This window comes from Talpa occidentalis, unplaced genomic scaffold (assembly GCF_014898055.3).
Source record: "Talpa occidentalis isolate TD23 unplaced genomic scaffold, MPIMG_talOcc4v2.1 talOcc4.12, whole genome shotgun sequence".
Lineage (NCBI taxonomy): Eukaryota > Metazoa > Chordata > Mammalia > Eulipotyphla > Talpidae > Talpa > Talpa occidentalis.
The window spans coordinates 2,046,758-2,069,219 of NW_023601212.1; the positions used below are offsets into that span (position 1 = coordinate 2,046,758).

Sequence of the window (22,462 nt, forward strand, 5' to 3'; positions counted from 1 at the left end):
AACAAAAACCACCCCCATTTTCTTCTCTTGCAAATATTTTATAATCAAGCATTGTCACCACTACCTGTGACTACAGCAACAACTAGTGATGAACCCTTGTGTCAACAATGACCTTCACATAACTGATTGAAACTCTGCAATTGCTTGAGTGTATTGCTGTGGTTTCCCAGAAGGAGAAAAAAAGGCAGCATTATTTACAAAACACCTTTTCCTCCCCACAGATTAGAGAAAGCTTTGTGCGTCCAATTGCCCTCTCCTTTATAACATTTCTTGATCACACACAGATACCAAACTGAGGCTTTGCCATTAATTTCAAAGGCTTTCATGAGAAAATGTTACTGAGTTTGACAATCAGGTGCTTCATATTCCATGCATACCCTCAGATGAATCAGCACCTGTGGCCACAGGAAATTTTATGACATTCGAATATGGAGAAAAATATGATGAAGACCATAATAAGAGCTGGCCTACAATAGAGGGATTTATTTAGAGTTGATTTCACTCTTGCAGTAGCAACTATTATTGCTGAATTTGCTATCAAAATATTTAGGTGAGGGTTTAATGCCCAATTCAACATATTTCAGGCTTAAAAAGGATATTTCCTTGAATCAGCAATGAATGGGCAGAGCATCACAAAACACCTGGATTGTCCCCCAAATCCCCAAGCAAACCACATCCAATAGTTTTTCTCTCTAACCTTATAATAGTGGACTGTCAACTCTTACATAAAATGACCTCTAATATCACAAAATTAATTGGCATCACTCAAAATGTATGCTAGTTCTCCACTTATTTTAATAGCTACAAATTTAAACAATTTTTTGGAACTTGGCTCCATAAACATTTGATGTACCATAACTCCATTCCCTTTGAGAGAATTTTTTTTTCTATCTAAATTTTCTCCTGACATGTAGTCCTCAAACTTCTGCACAGTTTCTGATTTAGTCTGTTCCCTCAGGCAAGAATTCTTAATGCAACCCTAATACAACTCTACTTCTGCTCAATGAAGAAAAGTTCTAGTCGCACCAGAAGCCCCTCCCCCCCAGCTATGGGGAAAATTCAGTCTTTTATTTTGAGGATTCTAAGGGAAACAATGTAATACACAAGATAGAAAATATTTCCCGCCAACCACAAATAGATTCGACATAAAGAACAAAGATATGCATATAAATTTTGTGCAATTGTGTCGGTAAGCTGTACACTACATCACTTAAGATTATGATGCAAGCTATGTCTTGATATATTTCTATTTACTGGAACATACAATTTTCTGTCTAATACTTTAACCAGCATTGAAAATGCCTGCCATGTCTGGCAGCTCTCTTTCTCTGGATTCCTGTTTGTCATTTTTTTGTAATTGTAAATTATGATAGCTAACTGAAAAATAAGACTTCAGGTTTTATTACATCCAATGGCCCAAATTAATCTATTTTTACAAGATTTTCTAAAACCTAAAATTTAATATATAGGACTATAGGGTATTATTTTGCTGTAATAAATTACCTGAAAACTATATTCATCAAGCTCATGATTTTGACCTTTATATGTCATTCACTTAGGTAGACCACGTAGTTGGGCACAAGACTCTCCAATTGTGGTTCCCGATTCTGAAGTTTAGATTGAACAGTTGGTTCATTGTGTCATGTTACATTTGGGTCCTAACTTCCTCTTATCTCTGTTATGACAACTTTGGTCATTTCTTAATATGCAAACATGATCTTATTTGGGGCCACGACTTCCAATTCTATTCTTTCACAGTGGCACTGAATTATACAGGAGAAAAAGCCTGGATATGATCCAACAGGATCTACAACCCATTTATTTTATCCAACTTTGACTAGACTTTGGGAAAATTAATCTTAAATTAGTACCTTAAAATAATCCAAGGAAAAAATTGGAGAAAATATCCACATTTTTAACTGCACAGCTTTCACTATCCATAAATACCTCATCCAATGTTTGTCAAAGAGATATGAGGCATATGAAACTCTGCAGGTTCTAAGCCCTTTGTATTATGTCATTCACAATCCTCTCTATTTTTTCAGGCCGTTATTGTAAAACATTTCAAAAGCTGTTCTGCATTCACAATCTATACTACCAATCATCTGAGTCACAGCCTATCAGACCCAAATCTTTCCTTCATCATCAAATTTCCCTACAGAAACCCCTGAATCTAATATTTTGTTTATTTTTGCAAATCATTTCTTCTAACTTTACAAGACAGCATTTCAGAAAGCATTAGCTTAAAATCATCAATGCCAAAGATGTGTGTTACAGAAATATTGCAAATCAGATATTCTAAAATTTACCTGTTACAAGACACATAAAAATGTCAGGACATTAGCTTAGCAATTCCTTTAAATGTGAAGATGAGTTGGCAAGAAGATAAGTCTTCTAAAAGCAGAAAACACATAGTTTCATAAGATGAGGAAGGCCAGTAGGATTCATAACACTTCACCAATAACTCAGAGTTTCAGTTTTAATGGCACTTATGTGCATCAGAAGATGCATCTTAGATATCTCAGTAATGACAGCACCCATCTAGGACACATATATTTAAACATACACAAATATACAAACACAGATAACTTAGAGCTTTTTGTTTAATAGTTTTAGTCATGAAACAGGTACAATAATGCAAAATTCACTAATTTGGGAAAGAGTTGGATCCAAATTGTGGTTTTTGGCGGCAAATAAGTTAATGGTTGTATGTTCAGATGACTAATAGTTTTACTAATATTTGTGGAAAAGATTTTTTTAGATTTTTCAGTCACCTAATTTCCAAGTAGGTTTCTTTTTATTGGTTCCTAGAAATACCAGGTAAAACATGTACTTCTCAAAGGCACAGAGAAAGGTAAGTTTCTCCATGAAGGTCTTTGTTTCCTAAATCCAGACATTTTACAATACCTGCACGCCTTTTGAGATTAACAGAGAAGGTTTTAGAATTGGTAAAAAAAGGATGGGTGGGCTTTAAATCATTTCAAGAGCCACATTTCTATTCTTGTCAAGACTCTCTTTGTAGGAAAAATAGAGTTGTTTTTAATCCCACAAAGAATTGGGTTGCAACCAGAAAGATATCAAAACACTGACACAACCATCCAACTACTTTATCTTCAATTTGCTTCTTTCTATCAAGGAGAAGGTTTTCAAATAAATGGGAAATCAAAAGATAATTATGCACTAGATTTGACACTGTGCTTTTTCAGCTTGTTTTAGAAAATTCTTCCACAGTGATTTCAGAATGTTTGCCTTTCCTTCTAGTTACACAGCTTCATTTTCATGTAGGAGAGAAAATCCACACAATAAGCTGCTATCTTTCAGGTTGAATCATCCTCCAATTTGCCAAGTAACTAGAGTTAATAAAAAAAAAAAAAAACAATTCTCAGATATCAGGGTTCAGCCAGGACAGAAAGAAAATATTCCTGGAAGTACCAAACAACAACAGAAGGGTCCTCCAAAATGGTGCAAAATATACTATCCTCCCAAACTCTAGAGCGGCTCCCAAAGAGAGCCAAAAGAAATTCAAGCCCTGCTGATGGGAGCAGCAGGCGGTAGGAGAGGCTATTGCACTATATGGGAACCTCCCTGGTGGCCAGGGATCGAACCAGCATTGTAGAGGCTGCAGGAAGCTTCGCAGCCCAGCGCTCAACCGCTGCGCCACCAGGGAGGCCCTTGTTACCTTTTCTTAAGTTGCTATTGTGGCATCCATCTCCCCCAAAAGATGAGACAATCTTTTGTCCAAATGTCCGGAGTAGGTTACAATAATCATCGCCTTTGCACATGAAAATGAAGGGGCATTGAGACCCTGGAAGCCTCAGAAAGTCTGTAATCCAAAGCCTGGTGGCAAAAGACAGGAATATGCAACAGGGTGACTGTGGCATGACTGGTGTAAAGAGGTGAGATTTTTATTTAAAATTAATGTTACAGCCATGTTGTTTAAGGTATTATTTTTATGGATTTTAAAGAATCTCTTTAAAAAGGATAATATACATATATATATATATATATATATATATATATATGCTTGACTAATAAAAAGGGAAAAAGGATATATGTCACATAATACAAACTAGACTCTGCTCACATGTCATAGTTCCAACCCCACCCCCAGAGGCAGAGGGGATGAGCTGTATCACCAACAGCTGTGTAGGTGATTTTGTGTCCACAGCAGGTGCTGTCCCTGAATGTGCAAACACACACACATGTGCAGATATCTAATTCGAAAACATAGAAAGTTATTCAACATATTCTTCTACATCTTATTATTTTCACAGACAGTACGGCCCATTCTGCATCAGCCTTTGTAGACCTTTCTCTCTCCCATCTTCTTATTCCAAAGTTACATTACAGTCCTTTGTGTGGATGCTTCACTATTAACTAATTTTCCTCTGATAAACATTGATGAGTTGCTCTCTCTTTTCTTAACCTCATCAGTCAAAAAACTATTAAATAATAATGTGATAGTGGCATCCTGACTTAATGGAAGTCCATCTAAAATTTCACCATTAAATATGATGATGGTTTTTATTTATACCCACAAACATTCATCCTGAAAAGGCAGTTTGTATCTCTTCAGCTGTTTCACGAGCACTTATGGTAGTTGTTATTTTTGTCTTTCTGTTTGTTTCTGTTTCGCTTGTGAATGTGAGTTGTATCAATAACGGCGACTGAATTTTATGAAACGTTTCATCTGTAACCATGGAGATGATCTTTCTTTTTCTTCACTGACCTACCAATTATGATTTATATTTGCAGACTTCCTCATATTCATATAAGAGATGAGATTTTATATGCTTCAAGGTTTCTTTTCTACTTCTTAAGAATTTTGCCAAATATACAAGTGTATATTGGTTTTCAGCTGTTTTTTTTTTTTTTAAATATTCCTTTGCTACTTTTAAACCATTAATTTTGCCTTCATTAAAAAACAACAAAGGTAAATTTTAAAATTTCTTCTATGGTAACTGGTCTGTTCATAATGCATGTACCTTTATGTGTTGTTGGGCCCTATTCTAAAATATCCTTAAATTAAAAAAAATAATTTGGAAAAAAATAACAAAACCTCATCAAATTATTTCCCAGTGTCAAATCAACCAATGATGATCTTCTGCTTTGTTTAGAACAAAATACAGACCACCAAGCACACGGGTAGCTTGTATTCTATCTCCTGTCCCCTCTCCCACATTATGAGTAACTTATAAAATGACTTTTAAAAGAATGATTAGTATCCCTTCACAAAAATCAAATAAATTAAAACAAAGCTAAAACCACTAATTTCTCAACTACAAAAAATCTTGAAATACCTTAATTTGTAAAACAAAATTAGAAGTTGATACTCTTGATTTTTTTCCATTTTGACATAATAAAAATGAAAGTCACTATTCAGCTCATCATTCTCTTATTGAGAATTGACTATTCTGCTTTTGAAAAAAAAAATCCAATACTGCAATATTATAATCTAAGATCCTGACAGGTTGCGTAGAGGCAAACTAGAACAGTAGAACAATCCAGCTCACATTTCAATGTCTATTTTACTTTAAACATGAGGAAATATCAACTAGGAAATTTGCCTGACAGAGTCAAAGAGAGGAAATACTATTTTAACTGCCAAACCTGCTAGGAGAGGAAATAGAATTTACACTCAAGGAAATAAAGATGCTGCTTTAAGGAGACAAGATAGTATTCTCTCTTTGCACTTGGATTTATTTAGTAAAATAATACTGTGGACATGATATATTTTTTTTTAACCTACTAACAGTCACCTGTGCTCCAGTGGAGGGAAGGATCACTTTTACCAGGATGCAATTTACTTTTAGGTTAGCCTGACGTCTCCTATGCTTTTAGTAGTTCCCGTGCATATATTTTGATTATATGCACAATATTTATTTTATATGATTATTTCTTCACTAGTAATCAAATAGTTACTTCTATATCCAGTCATATTTTTCTCCTTTGTCATCTGCCTATAGAAAGGAGTTGTATTTATTATTTAAGAAGTGAAAGCACTTCAGATCTTTCTCTATAATCTCTGGAGAATCCATACAACTATTTTTTTCCTTAGGCTAAACATAGTAGAGCATAGCATAGTGTAGTCTAGTATAGCTTGTAAAATATTGCAAACATTTAAATATTTTTTTATTATCCCGGTAATAACTTTCTGTTTTTCATTCGGTCAGTGATAAAAATATACATATGACATATGCTGTTCATTATAAAAGGAAATACATGGAGTCCTTTAATTTCTATAAAGCATTCATTCTATATTAGTTTTCAGTAATATTGATACTGAGCCATGTGTTAACCACTAAATATACCCAAATGGTTAAACTTGCCCTTTGGGATTTAACAATCTAATTTCTAGAGAACAAAGTGATTTTTGTAAATAAAGGGAATTTTTATTATTTACTCAACACCAATAGAAATACAAACTTAGTATAACTTGGTTTTCTATCAACAAGAACATAAAAGAAATTATGCAAAATTTCAGAATATGTACATAAGTCAGTTGTGAGAAAAGATGTTCTGTTTTACTCCCATTACTAGATTTTCTATACAGTAAAAACAATGTGAAAATGGATAGTTTTAATCTAGTACTCCACTTCAAGTCAAATAATTTTAAGTATTGAGAAAATCCCACTTGAATTGCCAGTGGAAAATAACCTGTATTCTTACTTCATTTGTGTTGGAGAAGCTCAACAGCAAAAATTAAACTGTGATTGTAAAATAAACCAATACAGGCCATCCCTTTCTTGCTAATATATCAACACAAATGCTTTACATCCCATAATAATGATTTCATATACACATTATAGAAAATGCTTAGCATATATTTCATTTGCCATTATAAACATACCAAGAAGCCTTGGATGACAGGTAATTCACAAATACAATATTCTATACTAATTGAACTAGGATGAAATAGAAGAACAGTAATCAGAAATGATTTCACATTCTGCTATTGAAAATAGCTTTCTGAATTGAAAATAGTATTTACCCCCAGGGGGGATATATTGTGGCAGTCTTAAACCAACAAGATCTCTATTACTCCATGTCTCATGAGAAAGGAGGAACTAAGAGCACAGTTTTCTGTTATCAAGCAAAAATATTTGTGAAGACAGGGATAAATCAGAAAAGAAAGAGGTAAAAATGTCAAGGATCAATAGGACTTCATGCCCTGTTTTAGCAGCAATGCGTGTGCTCCTGTTTAATCCTATTTTTATATATTTATTTGGACAATTTCCCCCTCCCCCCTCCATATTTTGTTTTCCCCCTGCACAGTCTTCCTTTGATAGATCTTTTGCAAAGATCCAAAAAGTATTCCATGTTGCTTGCACTTGCTGATAATGTTGACACTGAATCTCCTTATTTCGTATTTGTACCATAATGCAGACCTTATGACTGCACAAAGAAACTCAGAAAAGGGCATCCACATGATTGAGGGTTTCTACACTGAAACCTTACATATTTTGCAGAGCTAAAGCATTATTTTAAGAGGCAGGAAATAGTGATGAATAGATTTGCTAATTTCATTCCCTTGTCCTCAATCAAGACTGCTTTATAATGAAGACAGCAAGTGACTCTTCTTTTGTGTTTCTGAAAAATATTACAGAACTGCTCTAATTTTCTGAATAATGAGAATTTTAAAGGAACAAAATCTGTTTTGACTGATTTAATAAAAGGATAGAAGGAAATTGCACTTTGGAAATGTCTCAGATTGTAAGAAACTTGCTTTTTCCCCTTAGTCATGCAACGCCATTCGATATTTATTTTTATTTTTTAAAATTTAGCTATTTTTAATATTAAACCCAGAGTCATTAAAAATAAAGGGCCAACCTAGTTATTTCTAGCCTATTATTATAATATCAAACATCCCATTATTGTCTTAGAGATAATATATGTGGATTAAAAATCTCTCAATAATTATGACATGCTAATTTATTTCTGGACATTTATCTAAATCTAAATCTATCGCTTCTTCATATCACATATGGATGCAATATAACTAATCTAACAAAACAAATGTTGCCATGACAAATGTAGGAAGGAAAAAGAGGCAACTTTCCATAACATAACATATTCATATATCAAAATATTCCAGCAGTGGCTTTACTTTCCACTGAAAACATCACAGTGGATGTGTCTCCCCCAAAGAGTCAGGTCAGTATGCCCAAAGCAGTTCCCCTCCAAAAAGTGTCAATTTGACATGGAGGGGAAAAAAAAAAAATCATGTTCCTGTGAGATTCTACGAATCTGGTTTCATCGCTAAAAGAATGCAGATAATTTTAAATTAAGAGCAGTGAATGTCTAAAAATTAAGAAAAAATTTGACCTTGCCTCAATTGTTTGCCCTTTTCCTACTAGAAATCAAAGCTCCAGAGCAGAGAGTGTACTCACTGAACAAACAGCACTCTCATTGATAAGTCACAGAGAGAGCAAGTAAGGGACGGATCGGAGCCTCTACAGTGGAGTAAATGCACTGCAGGAGCATGGTGTAAACACACAGCTCTCACTTGATAACCTGTACACCCGACCTAGCTCAATGCCACATGAGCTTCATGAGTGAGTAACATTTTCTATGATTCTGTATGAAAGCCCCTTTCAGACTTGATCTACAGTCCCTAAAGTCAGAAAACACACCATATCGAAAATGGTAATGCCAGTAATCACAACTAAACAGTACTTGGCAGAGAATGTAGCATGCAGACAGATTTTGGAGAGCTCCTCTCAACACAGTTGTAAGGCAGACACCTAAAAGCATAATATCATTGAAAGACAAGCAAAACCATGGCAAAGATCTGGTATTTTTATGCCATTGCACTTAATAACAAGTGTCATGATATAGGCAAGTTACATAACTTTTCTTGGTCTTGGTTATAGTATCATACAAATTAAATGATTCTCCTTTAACTCTTAGGCGTATTATTGTGAAGCTACTCTTGATTTACTTAAGCTTCCTCCAGGACAAAATCACAAAGCAGAAACTAAGAGTCATGCAAATGGCTATCGTTTATTCAGTGCTATTACCACTATCACAAAATCTTTATTTCTAGTCTCACTTATTATTCCAGGCAGATCCATGGCATTGGGATTAGCGAAAGTAAAGTTCCCTTGATGGTTAGTCTTAGGAACTTAGTTTGTATCAATGAAGTAAACACTAGACAGAGACCAGGGACATAGAGTGCAAGTTCCAGTTATATCTTTTTACTAATAGGTGGACTCACAGGTGTCTGATTTATGAGAGAGAGAGAGAGGGAGAGATTGAATTTATTGGCATTGGCATTGCATTTCCTGTCAGATTTTATATTCCATTTTTGCTGATTTCGTTGCCACTTTTGTTCTCAACTCCAACCCCATTCTTGTTAACACTGCCCCTTTCTCTTTTCCTAACCTCCCGTCAACAAGATATGTTCAATATTCATCACTCATAACCAATGCAATCAAATAATTTGCAGATTAGTCTGAATGAATCACATCATAGTCTATAGTTCTATAAGAATAGCTGTCCACCCTTAGCAGATAAGGCTTTGACGTTTTCTACAAATTGCAGAAATACCTACAAGTTTGTGAAATGGTATGGGATGCTAGAACATAGATTTATGTTTCCATTCTTGAAAATGGTTAAATTCTTAGAAAATCATTACATATATAATGTAAGTTTTATAATATTAAGACAGAAGATATGTTATTTTCTTTGCTATTTATATCAAATTATATATTTTGAAGTCTCCACTCCTCCCACAAAGTCATCAAGGCATCTCATTTTTTGTGTGTTAAAAATCTAGAGTACAGACCTTAGTCTAGATGCATAATGTGTATCCTCAGTTGATGGCCATTTCTAAACTCTGGCCATATTGAAAGCTGCCCAACACAGATCTACTGATGAAGCAGATTTAGCCTTCACAAAAAATGTCCCTCTCCAAGGAGCTCATCACAAAACACGACATTTCCTCCCTGACCTTCGTCACAGTGTCTAGAAAGAAAACGCCACCTTGAGATCCTGTCCCTTTTGCTTTATCTCCTCACAGCAGCCCCTCTATTCTGTCCTCATTCCACAGCATGGGAATGAAACTCAAAAGCATTCTCACGGATAGACTTTTGTGAAGTGTTGGGGTGGCTCAAATTCTTGCAGTAGAGTGCCTTCCTGACATAACTCACAGTGCTAGACTCAAAAAAAATTCTATATTTGTTTTCAATGTTGAGGAAGGAAAGGGATAGAAACTTGGTATCCATCACAAAGGAGTAAGCCCAGAAACAAAGGCCATAGTCCTCTTCCAGAGGGGCATGGATCTCCCTCCTCCTTCCATGCACATTTGCAGGACACAGACTTCATATCCAGGGCAACGCACAAAGGAATCGACTACCTGGCAGCCAACCTCAGTGCCCCACTCTGCCTTCATGTACCTGCCCAGCCACCTGTGGGCCGGGTTGTTTTCCCAACAGGCAAAATCTCCATTTGCTTGGAAAGTAACATAATTCATTATATTGTGGAACTTAGCCTGCCTCCTCTTCCGATGGAATTGTTCATTAAACAACGCCTCTCACTGCCAAATTAGTTAATTTTTAAGGGAGTTATAGAGGAAGGAGGAGTCAGGAGATCCAGACCTGCCATCCTGCCTCTGCTGCAGCCATTCCCCTGCCCTCCCCTCATGCTCCCCTCTGTGCTGGTACCTTAGCATGGCCGTCCCAAGCCGTGTGGGGGTGTGGGGGAAAGAAGAGAGAGAGTCCTCATTCCCTGACCAGTTGAAGAGGGCTCAAGGATATTTCAAAAGGGAAAACTAAATTTAAGTCCTCCTTGCAAAGATGATGAGTTTCAGCAGGGGCTTTAATATATGACGTTATTTCAGGGGATACTCATGAGCTGCCTTGAGACTAACCAGGATTCTCTATGATAAATTTCATTTCTCTTTTTAATAAATGTGAAATTCCCCTTCAAAGCAGAATGCAATTATATTCCGGAGGCTACTTTTGTTTTGCATCCGTGCAACCTTGGCTGTGGAACACTTTAGACTAGAAATAGAAATGATCCTGTTTTCCAAGTCGCGGTTATCCTGCACGCTTGTCAATACGCGGTGGTCCAGGGTGATACCTCATGTGCAGAGAGATGGAGAGACACCAGTCTCAAGAATCAGATAGCTCAGAGCTGACAGTTTAATGCAATATTGAAGAAGAGAGAGCTCATCAGACGAGATGTACTCTGTAACAGCCCCGCTCAATATTAAAAAAAAGAAAAGGATAGTTCATCATATAGAAGAGTGTCGAGAGAGTTGTCTGTAGTTAGATGGAGGTGAACCGAGGGGTAGGCCAGCAGATTTCAGCTTTAAAATATGAAACAACTTTTGTGGTTTTCCCTTTAAATATAGATTTCAAACTGGTTTAAACAAGATTTCAAGTGTGGGAGGAAAAGCCACTGCCTCCTGCTCAGTATTTCTGGATGGATTAATCTTCTCAGTCATTTCGTAGATGGAATTCTTCTCACAGGGCACTGATAAAACTGGTCTAAGTGGTGTGCAATACAAAAAAGGGAGACCGCCTATACTTGGTGGGGTGACCAAATCTTATTGCAATTAAAAATAGAGTAAATCTAAAAGTATAAAAATTTTTTTAAATGACACTGTCTCACTTGCATTAATCCTTTGTACTCAGTTTAGTTGGTCACATTTGGGTTTATCACATGGAGAGAAACAAAATTTAAGACATAACCCAGAGCAGGTACTTTTCAGTCTCATTTGCTTCAAGATAAAAATCTCATAGGAAGTGTGTGCTGAGAATAGTCCATTTAAGGACAGGAGCACGGCGACCTGTCTTCTTCATCATTTCCTCTTTCGAGACAGTCCTTTGTTCCTTTAACTAGGAGTTGGGCCTGTGCTGTTGCTGTATTTTGCTTTGTGGTAAATTCTGGTCTCTCTGAGAGTCACGAATTATCTTGGGCAAGTGAGAGAACTGAATTGTTCCTTTCTGCAGTTAGCTGATATGACGGCTGATATCTGGTGGCGGTATGTAAAATCCCATGTTCATTCAACATTGTTAAATCTCAGCATTTCAAATTAGATTTATAAGCCCATTTTTCTTATCTTCTGCGTCTATTCTTTCGAACAATCATGTATTTATAAGACCCAGCATGCTCACACATATGTGTGTGTGCATGTGTGTGTGTGTGTGTGTGTGTGTGTGTGTGTGAGAGAGAGAGAGAGAGAGAGAGAGAGAGAGAGAGAGAATATATCAGGGCATAAGTCCTAACTGTTATTCACCTGGATTCATTCCTTGGGCTGGTATTGGCAGAATCCTCTGCAGTAGTTGGGAGAAGTCAATACACGTAAACCTTGATATTATACAGCTTGGATCCTCATCAATAATGTATCCCTCCCTTTCCTAGAGTCTAAGCTTTCAAGGTCAGGGGCTTTTCCTCCCACTACATAACACATGTGTGAGTTCTAAACTTGTTTGTTGACTTGGAAAGGTGCTCTCTGGAACAGAATACACAATTTCCAGAAGTGTCCACATACAATTCATTCTGCACGCTTCCTTCCCCCCAACAGATGTTTTGATAGGTTAAATAACTAACTCTTTTCTAAAATCTGGCAGCTTAAAAATGAGAACTGAGAATGTTTACTGGGGCTGGTATCATATTTTTGGAAACGACGCTCAAGCTGTTCCTGAGAGTTTTCCTTCAAAACCTTCACAAACTCTTGGTGGAAGGCAGCTGGTCTTTGAAAACTCCTCTCAGAAGTGGCTGGAAACTCCCAGCTCCTGGAGACACAGCCGGCCCTTTTGCAGCATGAATGACAAGGGGGCAGACATTCCAGCGTTTTTCAGCCCCAAGATTTACAGAGAAGCCAGAGCCCTTTGAGCAAGAACCCACAAGGTCAGTCCCCACTTCAAGTCCCATATTGGAGGTACAGAATTTAGGAGGGAAACATACTTCTAACAGGAGAGCGAGATCTCAACGGCCTCGAGGCTTCAGCTCCACACCGTATTTCAGTACCATAGACTCTCATCAAAAAAGTTACCGGGTTACTTAAAATTGTTCTATTTTACTCCGAGTTCAATATCTGTAGTTTTGGGCTTAACATAACTCAGAGCAAGATGCTTGGGGAAATGTCTTGAGCAAATTCATAAGAATAAGAAAAACTGGCTTCTGACAGATTTACTGACAGACTATAAAAAAGGCCACCGAAGGAGCCAGCCATTCTGACAGGATTTGATGCGGGAGTAGAGGGGGTCAGAATTTTGAAAGGTTCATGAAAAGCCAAATTCTTACCTTCTCGTCTTCACCACAGCCTCTGAGTGCCTGTTCATAACTGGGATAATCCACGAGACTGAGATTTCAGGCAAATAGTGGATTCTGCAGAAACTGCAAGTTCCCCCATTTAAGAGAATACAAAAAAAAAAAAAACAAAACACACAAATAAGTAAGTTGTGATGACATGTTATAATGTAAAGGTTTTCTAGAATATTTCATTAATTTTATTTCAGGGGAGAGCAGAAACACAGTCCCCCATTACTACAAAGAAGGCAGTTGAGTTTCCCCACATTTGGGGAAATAGCAGGGGTCAACAAGTCTTAGAGCAATGGGGGAGCCTCGCTCTGGGAGAGTGGCCTTCTCATCAAAGTGCCCCCCCCATCAGGCAGGTTTTTGTTTCTTCCTTTAAGAAAATAGTGCTGACTGCTGGAAATATATAAAGCAATAGAATCTCGAGACATATACTTCCCACCTCCCAGTGAGCTAAAGAAGTAAATGTTCTTTTTTTATGCCATGCTTCAGACATTCTTTTTTTAAAAAAGATTTGTTTTTTATTTATTTATGCATACAAGAACTGGGGTGTAGGCTACAGGTGTAGAGGGGCGATGAGAGGATTCACCAGAGACAGAGTGGGGAGCAGAACAGGCAGACTGACTGAAATCCACTGCTGAGGGGAGCAGCAGGGAGACAGGAGAGGTCTGCTGCACCGCGTGGGTCAGCTCCTTGGCCAGGGATGAAACTCGTGCCCCAGTGGCTGGCGATAGCTTGATAGCTGAGACTTTTACCTCTGTGCCACCAGGGAGGCCCCGATGTTCTTAACATCTTAATATTTTTCAAACAATGTGACAGATAGGATTGTGTGTGGCATTTTCATTATAAAACACTACTCATTACAAAGATGTTGCATTTTTGTTCTATATTTTTGTCCCATTCCAACCATAGCCCTTTTACGTTAATGGATATTGAGGGTCTGATATCAGGGCACCTTCCACAACTTTTATCCCGAACATACACTTCCATTCATGCATATATACCAATACAACTGTATCACCTTATGTATAATAAGACTTTTCTCTATATGTTTCCCCATCACTTTTTTCCACTGAACAATACTATACTTTAGCTGTACACATATTTACTCAATTATTGACGTCAATTATTATTTCTTTTTATTGTCAATGAAACCAAATATGCATTGACTTCCATACTAATGCCTTTAATTCTATAGCATAAATTTCAATAAACTAAATTAGGGCATAATTAAATAATAACAATGTAATATTCTAGTCTGAAAATCGTTTGTATGATCTTATTCTTTCTTAAGAATATATGTCAGATCACCCACACTCTTGATAGAATTAAGTAATCATGTAAAGTTAAAAGTTTTCACTTTTAAAAGCACAAATACATGTGCAGATGTATCCTTATATATGTCAAAAATTAGTCATATTAAGAGACAACACTAGCTTAAGTATTCAATAATGATTATATTAAGCTACATATACAGTTTGGTTGAAAATATTAGTTGCTTTATGTAGAAAACCTTATTGTGTGGTTCTTTTTAAAGTAATGTATAAAGGTCAGGATGAAAGATGAGAGTAGATATTCTGCTTGACACTGCCTGAACGGCTGAGACTGATTTCTTTACGTATCATTTTATGTCCAATGTAACATGACTATTTCTCGAAAACTACTTGAAATCATCAGTGTCAGAAATAATGCCCCTTTGGTCCTTTTGCCAATTTGTTTATACAAAAATTTCCATTAAACCTCTTGTAAGCGTCTTCATACTTTTAAAAACATTCTCAAAGTTACTTCTAAATGCTTTTATTAAATTGCTAATAGAGTAAAATACTCCTACAGAGGGCAAGTGGGCTCTTATTCCATAGGACACACAAAAAATAACCTCCTCCTGTCCTGAGAAGGCGTTTTTCACTCTTTACCTGGTGACTGGCATAATAAACGCACGACCTTTATAAATGTTATATTGCTAGCAACAGTTAACCTTTCCTGTGTCTGGCAGAAACCATGCTGGCTGTTCATCAAGTCACATCTTCCATTTGGATACAGGCTCTATTCCCAAATTCCCAAATGTCCCTTGTAATTAGAGCTGGGTTATGTGAAATGCTCTTGCGCTGGATTGTGGGCACAAGCAATGCAATAAGGTAAGCTGCATCTCAGTCCAGCGATTTAAACACCTGCCAGGCCTCCCTCTTCTGCGCTACCCGGCTCAGAGCTGCACAGGCATAAGAAAGAGGACTGTGCCTCCTATGTGGGCCAGAACACGGCTGAAAATGAACTTTCATGCATTAATTTGCTGAGATTAGGATCTTAGAAATGACCTTAGGGAGACCTATCTGCTCTGAATAACATACTTGGTTTGGAATATCTCCCTGTGTCTAACTCATGTTTATCTCCAGAGTCATTAAACAGTATCAGACCATGAAGTGCACAAAATCCTGAGTGAGTGCCTACCGTGTGGTAACTGCCACCTCACACTTTCCTCTCCTGATAATCTGGCATCATTGTCACTTTTTTAAATATCCATTTTTGTTTTCATTTTCCCACTTTCACCACTGCGAGGACAGGCTTGCTCTTTTTCACCTGCTCTGTGTGTCCTACCCGTTTGCCTCTACCACTCTGATTATTCTATAGTAGGAGATGGGTGAAGGGACTCATAAAAATAAAAACCCAATTTAGTCAAACAAAACGAAAATAGAACACTTCTCCTGGGAATCTTACTGGAAATCTAACTGTGGTGCTCCACTTGGGGGGCAGGAGGGGACAGTCTGAAAACCTCATCGTACAGTCATGCATTTTACTCATCACACTCATCACTTTTGATCTAATCTGACCATATTCCATGAGGACAGGGGTTGTATTAAGTGTGCATATTACTATAGTCAATGCCTGACCAACAATAGGTTCTCAATAAAAATGAATTGATTCAAGAACAGATTTTCATTTGCAATGAGCACCAGTACCTGGTGTTGTGTCATTTTCTTTCTATCTAATGATTCCAGATACATATCACTTCACAAAGCTCCCCCGTATGAGGGAACGGACACTTTTCCTTCCTTGTAACAACTTGCAGCATTAAGCTTCTGTATTTTTCTATAGCAACTCTAGTTTTGATTATAATGACACATTAAGATGACCATACACTGTAGTCATGTTTCAAGGAGAACAGAGAAATGAAAACAGGGAACATACACACGATTATGATGGGATTCAGCAGGGCGTTAGGGGCTGGAGGACAAGTTCTGCAAAGAAGGTATGCAAAAACCCATCTAGGCTTTTCAGACTACTCAGAGTAGGCAACCTTGTAAGATAATTCTATGGTAAATTAACAACTTAGAGAGGCCCTTTAGCCACACGGACTAACCAGTAGAGTAGGGACAAAGAACAAAGCAAAATACTATTTTTCAAAGTGGTCCTAAGAAGTCCTTCCTGAGGCTTCTGGGCACTACAGCCACAGACCAACTTTCACCATAACAGGGAACTTAAGTCTTGTCTGCTCTGAGGATTTCTCGGGCTGCTTAACTAAGTGCAATCCCACAAAGCCTGTGGTCTGTTCTCTGGATTCAGAGCAAGTGACAGTTGTTCCTAAAGTTTGCCATTGACTTCAATAGTCTTAATCCTCAGAACTTAATTTCAGTCCTGGTTTTCCATAACCAACTGTATTATACCTGAGTCATATGCAACTGAAATCATACCTGCAGCTATAACTTTTGCTTAAAAACAAAGTAGGTTTTGTTAGATTTATTGTGCTTGAGTTGTTATCAATAGTCTATAAATCTTAAGATATAAACCACAGACATTTGGATGGATTTCATTACAAATAAACTTATATATCACTGAGAACACATTCGGGAAATTGTCTTGTCATCACAGAGTATTTAGATCCCTCCAAGGAGAGATTCATAGATTGAAGATGCTCTGGTTTGACATAGTGTGACAAAATGCCGTGGTTATACAATATTCTCAGTGACTGTGAAATCCAGAAAAGCTGAACCTCTGACAGAGTTCAGCACCACATCCAAAATAATCACAACATAAAGATACAAAAATAAAAGATGCATACAACAACCAGAAGATGTCATCAAATGCATTATCTCTTTCTTACTGTATTGTTATAAATGTACTAGGTAATAACAGATAGAAAAAGACAGCACTAGCTCCTTTGTAGAGGAATAGGATTTCCTATTACTAACAAGTATAGGAAATTAAAAGAAATCAACTGATAAAAGTCATAAAAGTGGATTGTCATAGAAAAATAAGCACAATAGTTTTGAACACTGCAAAATAAAAGGACTCTACAAAATATTCTACTATCATACCAAGTCCAGGCTGCCTTCAGCGTCAGCTCTTCCTGAAAGAACAGGTGACTCAGAATGTGGGAGGAGGGAATCGAACATAGATCTATCTGCTGAAATACTGAATCAAAAAGTAATGCTAAGTCTAAGATATTAAGACCATAGTGAAATCTGAGACTGTAATAATCAAGGGCAAGAGACAAGACAAATGTTAGTACATAGAGTGGAAGGAGAGGAAAATAAGAGAGGGGATATGTGGGTTGCTTGGAGGTAGAGGCTGATTTCAAAGAAAAAGCATTTTGAGTATAAAGACCTCCATTTACTACTCTATGATATAGAAGAAATCAATCAATAAGCCTTCCTTTTCTGATCTGTGAAATGGAGACCGTGTTACATACCTTATTGGACTTGGTGAAAGTTAGCATGATTCTTTAGCTACTCAGTCTGTGGAACTATTGTTAAGTGCAGGACTGCATTCATCAAAACATATTCATAAAGGTCTGTACTATTCCACTCTGTATGTAATAAGCTTGGAAGTCACCTCTCCATCCTAACAACAGGTAAAGCAGAACAAACCGAAAGCAATGTATCTTGTTCAATCCTTTAGGGGAGTGAGGCCACAGAGGAACTACACATCCAACACTGACATTTGATAGGCAACCACAGAAAACAGTGATTTACTGGAGGAGAAACCCACCAGCAGACAACTAGACTGTTACTTTTTAATTATTGGAAGTTCGATGAGTATGACCCTAAGAGTTAAAACTCCAGGGGGACTCAGTCGTGGAGGGCCGCCATCTTTGTTAGCTTACCGCCAGGAGCCCTCCCTGGTCCTCACAGTGAGTATCAAAGGAGAATCCCCTCTAGATTCTGGCAGAGAGAAGCGAGAAGGAGACATGCTGAATTATTCAGGAGCATTCTTTCTTATTAAGATGTGTCCTCAAGAGAAAATTTTTCATCAGAGCCTTACCTGGTGAGGTTTTATTAGAACCTAGCTGCCTCGAGGAAGAGAAACACCCAAGTTCTGCCCACCCCGTAGTCATCCTGTTCAACCCAAGTGGGAGGAGATTATCACCAACAAGGATTCGTAAAGTGCAGTCACTAGCACAGGCTCAATAAAGTCTGAGATGTAATCACAGGGCTTTAGAATTCTCCCCTACACACCCACAGCCCCAAAGTCACTCTATGGCAAGCAAGCCTGTGTTATGTTGAACAGTCCCTTTTATCTGGTACACCAATGCTGTCTAAGAAGACAAAATTACAAGGCATACGAAAAGGCCAAAAACAAAAATGCTTAAAGACAGAACAAGCATCAGAACTAGATGCCAGCATCCATCATAATCCCAAAGTCTCGGCCCTGAACACCATCATCCCTAATGTTGAAATCCTGAAAGATCAAAATCCCTAAAGTTGAAAATCACCATCCAGAAGATGAAAACCCTAAATGATGAAATTCTGAAAGTTCAAGAGAAGTGAAAACACAGGTCAAAATTACAAGAAATCTCCCCTGCCAAATTATTAAATCATATAACATGTCTGGCCCTTTACACTCTGCTTTGCTTGCCTTCAAAAAAAAATGCCCTTCTCAGAAAATAAAAAAGAATCCAACAAGCTCAGTGACCTTCTGAAGCAATACACCTGCTGATATAGAGGTCTCTCCGGTGATACAAAACACATTAAAGGTGAACTCTTCGTGGTTAGGGATTTGAGTGTGAAGAGGACAGACTTCTTACATTCACCACTAAATCTAACACAGCACAACTAGCACGGCCTTCCCTCTGGGGAGTGGATGGCACTTTCAAAAGTGTCGCCACTGTTTTCAGTCAAGTATATGGAATTTATGCCCTGGATGCTTCTGAAAAGTCTATAACTTAACTGCTCATTTATGTATTAAGGGCTAGAAAAGCAAAACATTATTATGAAGGCTTTTTTTTTTTTTTTTTTTAGCATTTGGTGGACTTTACAGAAGAAAATGGATGTCAGTGGAATTCTCAAACCATAATGACATTTGAAATTAGGTGTTATCAGGCTTCTAAAACTGAAATGTAAGGCACGACTAATAAAGTTTGCATTTTCATTAGCATTGGGTGGAAAATTCAAATCAATGCATCGACCATGTGTGTGATAGAACAGAGACAAAACATTCAGCTGGAAGCCATGTAATTTGCTCCAGATTTCCTCCAGCTTCAGGAGCTTTTAATGAATTAAAGTCACGTTTGTCAGAAGAAGCCAGTGAAGTTACTGACTGGTTCGAAAATAATTATGTGCCTGATAGGATAAGAAGACACTGAAACCAAGGTGTTGCTTTTCCATCAGCACCGTATTGCCATCGTGTTTGGGTGGAATGGATTTCTGCAAGACAGAGGCAAGGCACAGCAGATGGAGAAATGTAATAGGGAATTCAGGTTGGTGATAATCAATTCACAGAAGAATTTCAAAGAGAGAAATACCATGTAAAAAATGAGTATAAACGTATTCTCCGAGGCGAGACGAGTCCTAAAGGGAAAAAAAGGAGGTATTCTTCACGACGGAAGACTTCAAAATACAGTTAATGATTGTGAAGGCAGATTTTATGAACTACCTCTGTGAAACTGACCATAATCTATCCCTGTAATATTTTTCATGTCAAATTTCTTTTTTAAAGCTTTTCCCCATTATTTTAAATTGTCAGAATATTTCTATGCTAATAAATGTATTCATATTTGCTACGCTATGTACTTAATCTTCAGATTATTTCCAATACAGGAGTTATAAATTGTGTAAAGACTTTTACACAGTTTAATTTGTTTTATAAATACTTTTGCAAATTTGACTCCTGAAAGTGCATTATCACAACACTGACTTTTTGTGCAAGCATTCTGCATGTTTGTAAAAATGTTGACAATCCCTCAATCAATGAAGAGATGTTCTTTTTGTGTGTCTACATTTGTGAAAGTTAAAATTTCTCTTGATACAAATTCTATTTGTGTAAAGTGATTTATTGGCTGTTCTGTTGTGTTTTCATGTTTCTCAAATAAATCCTCTTAAAAAATGTAGATAAATGTCTTTTAAAGAAATGTTTTCTAAATGTTTTTCAGAATTGTATTTTCAGAATTTGATCTTTCAGGATTGTGATTCTGGGGTTGTAGATTTTAGGAATGTTGCTCTTTTGGGATTTCAACATTTGAGATTATAGTTATTTGGGACAGTGTCTTTCAGGACTATGATCCAAACCTACCAGGTTCAGATAAGGCAAGGACGTTAAAATTTTTAGAGTTATATTTTATCCATTTCTCTTTTCAACTATTTTGTTGAGGTGACATTGTTTTACAAGGTTGGCTGAGATTTAGAGCTTTGGGAGCTCCCTCTCCAGGTGGTACCACACCCACAGCAAAAGTACCCCTGGTCTCCACCATCATCTGCAGCACTGCTGCCCCACCCCTCTGGTATCCTCAGTTCTAATCAGGCTAATCTAGGATTTATTTTTGGTTCAACTTTATTCAATCCTTTGTTTCGTTTCCTCTATTCTACATGTAAGTGACGCCATCCAGTATTTGTCTTTCTCCTGCAGACTCATCTCACTTAGCGTAATTCTCTCCAGTTCTATCCATGCAGGGACTAATGAAGAGTTTATCCTTTTATGTAGATGAGCATAGTCCCCTGTGTATATAGACCACATCCTTCTGATCAACACATCTGTTTTTGGGCATTTGGGTTGTTTCCAAGCTTGGTTATTGTAAACAGTGCTTCAGTGAAGACAGGAGAGCAGACAGCCCTTTGAATTAGTGTTTTCTGTTCTTTGGGCAGATACCTAGGAGTGACATTGCTGGGTCACGTGGTAGATCTCTTTGTAACATTCTGAGAAGTCTCATACTGTTTTCCAAAGGGGCTGGGCCACGTAGGCCACTGCCAGCTCCTTCTCCCGGTGGCGTCATCTGACGCGGCTGGAAAGCTGGGGCTGCAGGTACCTGAAGGCTTGCCCAGTGCTGGAGGTTGACGTTGCCTGTCTCTGCAGCTTGCACTGCACTGGCCTGTCAGTCAGAACATCTCTCCCAGCCCCTCCCAACAGCATAATGAGGCAAAAGGCCAGCACCTCCAGATACAGAATGTGCAAGCTGGAGTTTCTTCAAGGCCAGACCAGAGGATGGTGGAACATCAGGTCAGCTCTCCATGGGTCTAATGGTGACAGAGCCCAGATTCCAGGGATTATATGGAAGGAATGTCAGAAAATTCAGAGATATCACATTACAATTGCCAAGGGCCTTCTTCAGTCACTTGTTCATATCCCCCTTACATACAAAATGTACTGGTTCTCTGGAAATACTACCTGGATGTTTCATCCCATTGGGTACCAGTCATCTCAGAGTGGAGTTTAGGGCTTCGTCATCTGTTTTAGGTCCAGGTATGACGGAGACTCCTTAATTTGGTCTCTGGTAGAGCCCCTCAAAAGTACTCCCTTGTGGGGCCTCCCCTGGTGGCGCAGCAGCTGAGCGCTGGGCTGCGAGGCTGCCTGCAGCCTCTGCAGCGCCGGTTCAATCCTCGGCCGCTGGCGAGGGTCCCACAAAAAAAAAAAAAAAAAATTACTCCGTTGTGATTGGGAACTTGAGACAGGCATTTGCTTCCTACACACCCATCAAACAGCAACATTCAGAAAGTGGGTAAACGAGCGACAGACTCATCCCCATTTGTTCTCAGTGATTTTTCTAGGCTCTGCCCTCTGAATTCTCTTTATCTTTGTTTTTCTTTGTTTTGTAGTAAAACTCAGTTTTCAAGGAAGGGGCCTTTCCATTCTGTTTTCTGCCCATACAAGTTGAGAATCCAAAGATCTCTTACTCACTTGATACTGCTTATGTCACATTTAGTCCAAACTGGCCATGCTTCTGCCAGGGCAGGTTTCTTAAAAAAAATAAATAAAAATAAAAAAATAATAA

The 22,462-nt window shown here is 37.8% G+C and overlaps 1 long non-coding RNA gene across 1 annotated transcript in view; it reads right to left on the reverse strand.

The window, feature by feature from the left end:
• Positions 1 to 13,260: 13,260 nt before the first annotated feature.
• LOC129145444 (uncharacterized) overlaps positions 13,261 to 22,462 on the reverse strand; it is a 106,397-nt gene continuing 97,195 nt past the window's right edge. Inside the window, exon 3 of the long non-coding RNA XR_008550981.1 lies at positions 13,261 to 13,347. This is a non-coding gene — a long non-coding RNA (uncharacterized LOC129145444). The remainder of the gene's footprint in view (positions 13,348 to 22,462) is intronic.